Source organism: Lepidochelys kempii, chromosome 28, assembly GCF_965140265.1.
Source record: "Lepidochelys kempii isolate rLepKem1 chromosome 28, rLepKem1.hap2, whole genome shotgun sequence".
NCBI lineage: Eukaryota > Metazoa > Chordata > Testudines > Cheloniidae > Lepidochelys > Lepidochelys kempii.
This window is the reverse complement of record NC_133283.1, coordinates 396,334-406,746: the sequence shown is the minus strand read 5'-3', so window position 1 is coordinate 406,746 and position 10,413 is coordinate 396,334.

The following is a 10,413-nucleotide window of genomic DNA, read 5'->3' as shown; positions in this document are numbered from 1 at the left end:
TCACCCCCCATGATCCCGGCCTGATGGTCAGGAAGTGCTGGTCACTGAGCTATCTCCCCACAGCGCTGGCGGGAACCTGGGAATTTCCAAGGGGCATTCTAATTTTTTTTCCCCTCTTCATTTTGCTTGGGGGCAGAACGTGGAAACTTTGGCATTTCCCCGTCAAATGAAAATCGATGGAGCGTTGAATCGCCTTGTTTGAACTTTGCTTTATTTCAGTTCTTCTATTTTGGGTTGGCAGAATGCGATTTTTAGGTTTTGATGGTTTTAGCATCGAATCGTAGGACTGGAAGGGACCTCAAGGGGTTGTCTAGTCCGGTCCCCCGCACTCATGGCAGGACTGAGTATTATCTAGACCAGGGGTGGGCAAACTTTTTGGCCTGAAGGCCACATCTGGGAATAGAAATTGTATGGTGGGCCATGAATGCTCACACAATTGGGGTTGGGGGTGTGGGCTCTGGGGATGAGGGGTTTGGGGTGCAGGAGGGTGCTCTGGGCTGGGACTGAGGGGTTTAGAGGGCAAGAGGGGGATCAGGGCTGGGGGTTGGGGCGTGGGGGGAGGCTTGGGGTGCAGGCTCCAGGTGGCACTTACCTCAGGCAGCTCCCAGAAGCAGCAGCCATGTTCCTTCTCTGGCCGCTATGCAGAGCCGCGGCCAGGCGGCTCTGTGCCCTGCCCTGTCCACAGGTGCTGCCCCACAGCTCCCAATGGCTGCAGTTCCCAGCCAATGGGAGCTGTGGGGGTGGTGCTTGGGTTGGGGGCCACGTGCAGAGCAGAGCCCCCTGGCTGTCCCTACGCATAGGAGCCGGAGGAGGGCCATGCCGCTGATTCCGGGAGCCACGTGGAGCGGCCCCTGACCCTGCTCCCCAGCTGGAGCACCAGAGCGGGGCAAGCCCCAGATCCCACTCCCCAGTGGGAGCTCGAGGGACGGACTGAAAGGGCTGGTGGGCCAGATCCAGCAGTTTGCCCACCCCTGATCTAGACCATCCCTGAAAGGGGTTTGTCTAACCTGCTCTTAAAAATCTCCAATGATGGAGATCCCACAACCTCCCTGGGCAATTTATTCCAGTGCTTAACCACCCTGACAGGAAGTTTTTCCTAATGTCCAACCTAAATCGTCCTTGCTGCAATTTAAGCCCTTTGCTTCTTGTCCTATCCTCAGATGTTAAGGAGAACAATGGCCTCCCTCCTCCTTGTAACCACCTTCTACGGACTTGAAAACGTAATACGGCTTTGAAACTTTACTCGCAGACGCAAAATGCTGCTTTTAACCATCTTCGCTTACACGGAACAAGCACAGAAAAAGCTTCCTTACCTTGTCAAGTCTTTTTAAAAATACTTTCCCTTTATTTTTTAGTAGTTTATGGTTCACACAGCACTGTACTGTATTTGCTTTTCTTTTTTTTTGGTCTCTGCTGCTGCCTGATTGCCTACTTCCCGTTCCTGACAAGGTGCGCGGCTGACTGATCTGTTCATAACTCTGCTGTTCGTAACTTCTGTGCTTTGTCTACTGGCAAATTTCGACTGTCATGGATGGAAATCTTTTTTTCATTGCCGTGGGTGTGTACGGCAGAATTGACGTTTATTGTTTACTGATTAAAATCTACAGCCGACGTATATAAATATTCAAATTAATTTTACTGTCTAAAGACTGGAGATAGTCTACTAAATAGATATTAAAGATAATGAAGCCTAAACAAAATGAGTCTATATGATTCATTGCCACTGTTTGTTTTCCCATGAAATGTTTTGAGTCTGACAAAGCGGCATTATTGGATGGTTCTACCCCTGTGTTGCTGCCCTGCCTCCCACTTCGGTGTAGCTGGGGGGCCCCTTCTCTTCCAGAGAGGTATTGGTGGCAGAAGTGGGATCCCAGCATTTTCTGGATGTCTGCGCTGGCGTGGCAGGGCAGGTGTCCTGGTTTTTTTTTTGTTTTTTGTTTTCCCCTCTCCAAAGCAGTGGGTCAGGAAGTTAACACCCCACAGAGACTCGTGGGGCAGGTCTTTCCATCCCTTCCCACATGCCGTCTGAACACTTGGTTCAGGCTCTATGCAGATTCAGGTAGGGTTGCTGAGTCTGTTACACTCAGGGCAGCTCCTTCCCCGCATTTCCCCTCACCCCCTCATGACCTAGACATGTGCCTAACGTTTCTTTTAAATGCCATCTGAGATGGGGTTACTGTCATGTACCTCCATGAGCTGGGGACCTTAATCCAGCCCAGGCTAAATAGCCAATCTCAGTAGCTTCTTGGAGAGCTGGGGCAGGGAACAACGCTGGATTAATTCCAATGCCCGATTCCTTATAGGGGACGCCGGACTCCTTGGTGTATAGCACCACCCTCTCTTACAGCCACCTACCTGCCATCAGAACCAGCCCAGGTGTGGTCCGTATTGAGTGTTGCTACCCCAGGTGAGTCTATAAAGGGGATCCCCATCCTAGAACTTGTTCTCCCATTGGGGGATCCCTGCATGACGTGACAGCAGCCAATTGGTGGCAGACGGTGATGGTGGGAGGGACCTGCAGGCCAGCTTCCCATCGGAGGACAAATCAGTGATCCTCAAAGGTATTTTAGATGCCTAACTCCCATTGATTTCAATAGATGCTTTGGTGTCCTCTGATAAAGTTTTTGGGTGATGCGGCACAAATGGCGGGGAAGTGGGTAAATAATGGCACAGGATGGGACACCGCTCGGATAGCTTTTTTGCTGGGGATAAATGTACATGTAGACATCTAGGATCCAAGAAGGCCCTTTCTCTCCCAGAGAGGTATTGGTGGCAGAAGTGGGATCCTAGCATTTTCTGGGTGTCTGTGCTGGCGTGGCAGGGCAGGCCAAGCTTACCGCATGGGGGATGCTATCCTGGGAAGCCAGGGCTCTGAAAAATATTTTGTGTGTCAAGGCGGGAGATCAGATAAACTTGAGCATGTTGATCTGAGAAAGGGAGAGGCTGGGGTCAAACGATGCTGGGGATGGATCAACAGAGGGGCCTGGAGAAGGTGCAGAGCAGTTATTTGACCTTTGGGTTCAGCCCTGGTGCGACCGCTGCTGGGGTCCACAACTCAAGGAAGAGGGTGATAAACTGGAGAGGGGCCAGAGAAGAGTCACGAGAAGGATTAGAAAACTTGACAGTGAGAGACTCGAGGAGCTCAATCGAGTTACCATCACAAAGAGCCAGTCTCGGGGGGGGGGGGACTTGGTCACGTCTCTAAGTACCGGCATGGGCGTTGGGTATACTAGGCAGGGGAAGGCTGTGCCTTCCCAAACAGCCTGGTGTGGCCCCCCTCATGCTCCACCCCTAGGCCCAATCCTGCCTCCTGTTCCCTTCTGTGGCCGAGAGGCTCAGGAAGGCAGGCGGGGAGCCGCGGTGTGCACAAGACCCCTCGGGCTGGGGCCACGCCATGCCACCCTTCCTCCCGGCGCTGGGATCATGCTGCCCGCCCAGCGCTCCGGCCACGCCAACGGCTGGAAGCGAGACTAACAAGGTGCAAAATTTCAACCATGAGCGTAATTAACCAGTGAGACGATTTACCCAGGGTTGGGGTGGATTCTCCATCCCTGACCCTTTCTCAGTCAAGATGGGATGTTTTTCTAAAAGGAATTATTTCGGGGCGGTTCTCTGGCCGGGGTCAGACTAAAGCAGTGGCATTCAGCCTTCCCAGATGACTGTACCCCTCAAGAGCCACTGGATCAGATGGTCAGAATAAGGGAGAGCCAGAACAGGGGGGCCAGGGGAGCATGGCCTTCAAAAGTGGGAGGGCTTAAGCCCCACCACTTTTTACGGGCCATAACGGCGAGTGATGAGTGGGGGAAGAGGCGGGGCCTCTGAGAGGAAGGGGCGGGCCCCCCCTACCTTTTAGGGAGCTTACACTGTTTCTGAGTCCCTTCTGGACTGGGAATCTCTGACTCTATAAATACTTTGGTCTTGTCCTTCCTTCTCCGTATCGCAAGGAGAGTAGGGAGGGATTTTAACCGGCATCGGTGCGCCGGATACTAGAATACCGTGTCCTCCTCCGGTGCTCCAAGGAGCTCGATTTAGATTGCTTCTTGCATGCGAGCAAGTGTTCAGTCTAGGGAGAAATGCAACGTTGTGGCTTCTGGCAGCTCATCCTTCGCAGCGGGCACGAAAGGCCTCCTGAAGCTCATGGCAAAAGCCCGAACGAGAACCAGGGTGGTCGCGAAACCCAGATGCATTCAAGTTCGGAAGGAGGCGGCTTTAGCCCCACTCCCAAGGTAAGTGGTGGGTTTTCTAGTCCATGATGGCTTCAGACCAAGTCCTGGATGCCCTTTGTAGAAAACGCCCTTGTTCAACATCCTTTTGTTTTCGGCTCAATATGGGGGTGAGATTTTAACCGTCTGTGATATACAGGAGGGCAGGAGAAATACTTCCTTTTGTTTTGTTTTTAAACCTGCTGCCTGTTAATTTCCTTGCCTGACCCCTCGTTCTTCGTGAAGTGGTAAATAATTCCTCCTTATTCCCGTTCTCCACGCCGTTCGTGATTTTATAGACCTCTCTCCTATCCTCCCTCAGGCATCTCTTTCCCCATCTGAACAGTCCCGGTCTTTTTAATCTCTCCTAATTTAGACCCCACCGTGTTGTTAGCAAATGCATAGGTGTGATTATGTCTTCCAACATGCATTGCTTTGCATTTATCAACATTGAATTTCCTCTGCCATTTTGTTGCCTGGTCACCCAGTTTTGTGAGATCCCTTTGTGGCTCATTGCAGTCTGCTTCGGACGTAACTATCTTGAGTCGTTTTGTGTCGTCTGAAATCCACAAAAACTTGTCTACGTAGGCTGGGCACATGGGACTGCAACAGAAGTGGATTCAAACAGCGTGGCGTGCAGAAGTCTTAGCTCAAACGTTGGGGCAATTCTGCCCTAAGAGCTGATTGTAATTACAGAGATCAAGGCAGAAACCAAATGCTCTTGCTGTCTTCAACAGCTTTCCCCCCACAAACAGTGAGTGTTGTGCGCACACACACATACAACAGTGTTGCTTTTTTGTGTGTATTTCTTCCCGAGACAGAACACTTGCTCGCACGCTGGGAAAAAGAACATGCCAGGCTGTTTGACAGCACCACCTGGTGGCACCTGCTGCCATGCCACTAATAGACTTTGGGAATTCAATCTATTTAGCTAGTCGAAAAGCAGGACAAGAGGTAACTGGATTGCCGGCTAGAATTGCCTTCTGCTTGGAGAGGAGAAATGAGATAGCAGGAGGGCTTCTTTGTCTGGCTGGCAAAGGCAAGGTGAGATGGAGTGGAAGCTGAAGCAGTTCAGACCTGAAACGAGGCCTTGATCAGCGTCCCCAGTTCTTTAAACGGAGATCACGTGTCTCTCTTTCTGTGGGAGCTCCGGATGCCCTTTGGTCAATTGGAACCTGAAATCCAGGGCACTTAGAAGTGCAATATGTGATCGCAGGTAACCTGACCTCCCTGGAGAACACATGCCAGAGAGCATCCCTGAATTAATTCTTTTTAGAAAAACACCCACACTTGAGCTAAAATCTGCCAGTGATGGAGAACTGGCCCCGGAACCCTTGGTAAGTTGTCCGAAGGCTGAATTCGCCTTACAGATTAAAAATTTGCACCTTATTTCCTGTCTGAATTTGGCAAGTCGTTGGGTTACGCGCCCATTTTCTGTTTGATCTCTGCTTGGCATGGCGTAAACCTCTCTCCAGCTTTATTTGTGTATCCAGTGCTGGGTGTCCCCTGGGAGGCCAGGAGCGCGGTAATAGCTGTGAAAGGGACACGTGATGCCTCTGGGGAATCTCGGGTTTCTTTCCTGAGCGTTTCGGGCCTGGCAGAGTGCTGAGGAGTTCGGGAAGCCGGATAGGCTGGTGTGGAGCTGACATGCAATTTAAGTTCCGGCTGAGCTCGGTCGTGAGCCATAGGGGGGTGGGGGGGGTCTCGAACTTGGGTCTGCAAGGGTGACCGGCCCTAGTGCAAGACTTCACCCCACAGTCCGATTGGCAGAGTCCCAGAGCAGCTGATTAGGAGCTGGACCAGGAAGCCACCTGCTTGATTTTTCCTAGCGTCCTGACCTGGCATCTCCCATGTGGTTCTAGGCCTCCGGTGCGTCCTCTGCCTCTGTCCCCACAAAATCCTGACTGGTTCCCGACTCCTGGTTCTGATGTCCAGTGTGTCCCCTGCCTCCATCCCCCTGGTAGGCCCCCAACTCTTGATTCCCGCCTCATGGTGGCGGACTCCCGCTCCGACGGCTCAGTTGGGCTGCCCACGACCCGGCCCTGCTGCTCTCCCCTGACGAGGCGAAGGGGTAACGCAGTGGCTTACAGTTCCTGGGACCCTGAGCCGGGGTCAGAGCCAAGCTTTGCCCTTCCCCAGAGATGGCATGAGTAGCTGGACGTGATGCCTAGGAGGGGACTGTAGGTCATCTTTCTCCTCTTTCTAGCAGCCCGCCTCCGGTAAAAGTCTCTCAAGCCGTTGGCAAATGCTGCGAGGACAGGAACTGTGGGGCGTTCAGAGGTCGATCCAGGAGACTCCAACGCAAAAGGCATCTTCCTTCACAGCCAGGTAAGTCCCAAAGTCTATGGGTTGAGTGAAACCTCCATAAAACGGGTGCCCCACCCCAGCCTTTGAGATCTCTGAGTCATTGTGGCTAGTTCTCTGAAAACATCCACTCACTGTGCAGCGGCCGTCAGAAAAGCGAACAGAATGCTGGGAATCATTAAGAAAGGGAGAGATAATAAGACAGAAAATATCATATTGCCTTTGTATAAATCCATGGGACGCCCACACCTTGAATACTGTGTGCAGATGTGGTCGCCCCATCTCAAAAAAGGTCTACTGGGATTGGAAAAGAGTTAGAAAAGGACAACAAAAATGATTCGGGGTCTGGAACAGCTGCTGTATGAGGAGAGATGAATAAGACAGTGACTTTTCAGCCTGGAAAAGAGACGGCGAAGGGGGGATATGATAGAGGGCTATAAAATCATGACAGGTGCGGAGAAAGTAAATAAGGACGTGTCATTTACTCCTTCTCCGAACAGAAGAACTAGGGGTTGGCAAATGAAATGAATAGGCAGCAGGTTGAAAACAAACAAAATGAAGTATTTTTTCCCCACACAACACACAGTCAACCGGTGGAACTCCTCGCCAGAGGATGTTGTGAAGGTCAAGACTAGAACAGGGCTCAAAAAAGAACTAGAGAAGTTAATGGAGGATGGGTCCATCAATGGCTATTAGCCAGGATGGGTAGGGATGGTCTCCCTAGCCTCTGTTTGCCAGAAGCTGGGAATGGGTGACAGGATGGATCACTTGATTCCCTGTTCTGTTCATTCCCTGTGGGGCAGCTGGCCCTGGCCACTGTCAGAAGACAGGATACTGGGCTAGATGGACCTTTGTTCTGACCTACTGTGGTCGTTCTTGGTGTTCTTATTTGGGAAAATTATGTAAGGAACAATTATGCTTTCTTGGGGAATCTGATAGTGGAAACAATAGCCACCTCCACCCGAAAAACAGCACGTGCGGGCAGAGGTGGGGGGCGTTGATCTGTGTGAGAGACACACACCATGGAATGAGCAGAAAGCCAAGGAGACGGGAAAACAAGCACTGGCACTGAGGAAAAAGACCTCGCTAGATTTTTGGGCAGAGTGCTGTCTGGAAAGAGGCTTGGAATTAAAAGCCAATAAATTGCCTCTTGCTGTTTTTGATTCCTCTTGCACTCAGTGAAACAGGACTTTGTGCATAAAGAGGATTGCATCAAAGGTACCCGGACTCCGTCAATGTCTCCTCCCCACAGGTGAATAGCTTGGATCAAAGAGAATAACGAGAGATGGTCAAAGCTGTGTAGGTCAGCCAATTTTTCATGTCCATTTCCATTAGGAGGGGAAATCGGTACATATGCATCAGAATTCCCCCCTCCCCCCCAAAATATACTTGTTGTTTGGCCAAAAATGTCCACCAAGTCCTATTTCCTGGACCCAGGAGGCAGGTTCCTTGTGTCACAGTTTCAAGATAGATTGTGCCTCTGATCCCCCTTCTTGGCCACTTTAACAGCATCCATTGAGGCTCACTAACCTGTCCCCTCTTTCAGGGGGTGGGCAGGACCCCTGTCGCTCCAGACCAGTGGTTGCAGCTTGCACCCTGTTAGGTTTCAGGGCCTACAACAGAGAAGAGAGATTTAAAAACCTCAACTCCACTTGTTGGAAGGTTGTAAGATAAGGCTACTTCACTGCATCGGCTCCAGAACAATAACACCCAAGAACCCCAAAAACAGAGAGAGAGAGAAAACAGGCTGCTCTTTAAGGCAGGATTCAGCCCTACCTTACTCTAGGCTGGCTCTCTGCAAACTCAATCTGAAAGTCCCACATTACACTGTTCCCTGCAGAGCCCCCTGCCTCCAAGCAAGGCCAGGACCCCCCCCAACCCGCTTATTCTTAAAGTGATAGCTTGTCATTTTTCACTCTGTTTTCTAGCCACCACAGTCTGCCCTTTGCCTCTTGCTCCAACCCCACTCTGTTCACGTGTCCAGCTGCCTTGGCTTCGGAGTCATTGTCATCCGCTCACTGAGGTGTCCATTGTTTTTTGTAGGGTCTTCCACTCAACTGCATTGATTCAGATGTGTCCCAAACTTGTAGTCCTTCCCAGCAGGGAGTGAGTTAACTCTTTCTGCCCAGTGGGGAGTGATCCTTAATGGGTAGGTATGACAGATGCCAAAATCCTACACATTATCTTTGGGGTCCATATTGTATCCAAGCTACAACTGGTTTATGCAGGGTCATGTCCTACTCCGGGAGGGAGGGTCACCAGAGTTTCTCTGGGAAGATAAAGCAGTGGCCGGTGATTACACTGAATAAACGATGCTAGAGAGGTGGTGGTTTCCATACACAGGTCTGAGCTGGGTTTTCTAGGTGCTACAAGACGAGGAAAATACTTTTGGTATAAAAGGATGAACTTAAATTGATGCGGGCTTTCTCTCCGATCCACCCACCGGCCAGGACCTTTGGCCCACGGGTTGGAAAGATTTTGATGCTGTATGGGGGACCGGTAAGCTTTCAGCATGAGTACGGGAACTCGTACTTTGTCTTCTCCATAAGGCTTTCACCTTAAGAATAAATGTGCTTGCTGAGAGAGCAGGGGGGCTGGGCTTAATTTGTGCCGGGTCTCAGCCCCGGCACCTCTGGGCTTGCTGGATCCGTTATGAACGCCTCTTTCATTTGTAGCCCAATTTTAAATTCCGTATTAATTACATTTTACTTAAGAATCCCCAGTTACCCCTTTGAGGGTTGGCAGGTTCTTGTCCCCAGATCAGGCCCCGTATTATACACATTATTATATAGCTGGGAATCCCGGTCAAGCAACACTCACGTTAAAGAAACTCTTCTCTATTGAAAACAAAATAGTCGTTGAATACATTTCGTATGGTCGCGAACACCCCAGCTCAGTAAGGTAGATCGAGATACTACAGAACGTACCTCGGCACATCCATCTACTCACACCATCCCTTGCCGAACAACCTGCAATGTTGGCCATCATCTTCCTTATCTGTGAGGAAGCTCACATACCTGTTACGTACGTCAGTTCATTGCCAGGGCATTCTTGGGGTTGGGTTGTGTGTTCCTGTGGTCAGAAATCCTTTAAACGCTCTATTTTCAGCTCCCCAATATTTGGGGTTTCTGTTGCCTCAATCGGAAGGTTAAGGGATGCGGGTCTCTGCCCACGAGGCGGTGGCTGACAGCAGGAAGCCGTGGGCAGAGGCAAGGCGTAACTGTTTATATTGTGTGTGTGTGTGTGGGGGGGGGGGGATGTATTTTGAATCCACTTTGCTCTTCGGGAGCTGGATGGTGGCTGGTTCACCCTGTCGTGGCCCCAGAGCCAGCAGAGGCTGGGCAGCGAGTTTCAGCGTAAATCCCCAGTCTCGAAGAAGGGACTTGCAGAGCCTGCCCAAAGGTGACAGCTAGAGGCCTGAGGTGAAAGTGGGACCAGATCAGTGGTGGGAACTGTGATGCAGGGCTTAAGCTGATTGGGCGCCTTGGGTGGTGGCTTCTACTGCTGAAAGGGGCTTAATTGCTCCATCTAGTCTGCCTGACAGAAGAGTGGCTCAACCTATCAACTTTTAACCAGGTCTGCGATCATCTATCGATCAAAGCCGTTCCCACCTTCCAGCCTAATATCTCCCGTGCAATCAAGGCTTATCCTTTGAAATTTCCCCTTGCGTTCCCCCTCTCTAGGCAATTCCTCTGAGGTAGAAGCGGATGAAATGATGGTAGGCCCTTCGCCAAGCCGTGAGGCAGCTCCAAGGTCCAGGGACCAGGTGGAGGTGGTGAAGATGACCGCTAAAGGTAGGGGGGGGGAAATGCAGTGATTTACAGCGATCGGGAAATACTGTAACCCATGGGTGGACCAGGCACCCCATTTGATTAAAAACCACTCTCAGGAATGGTCTAGGTATACT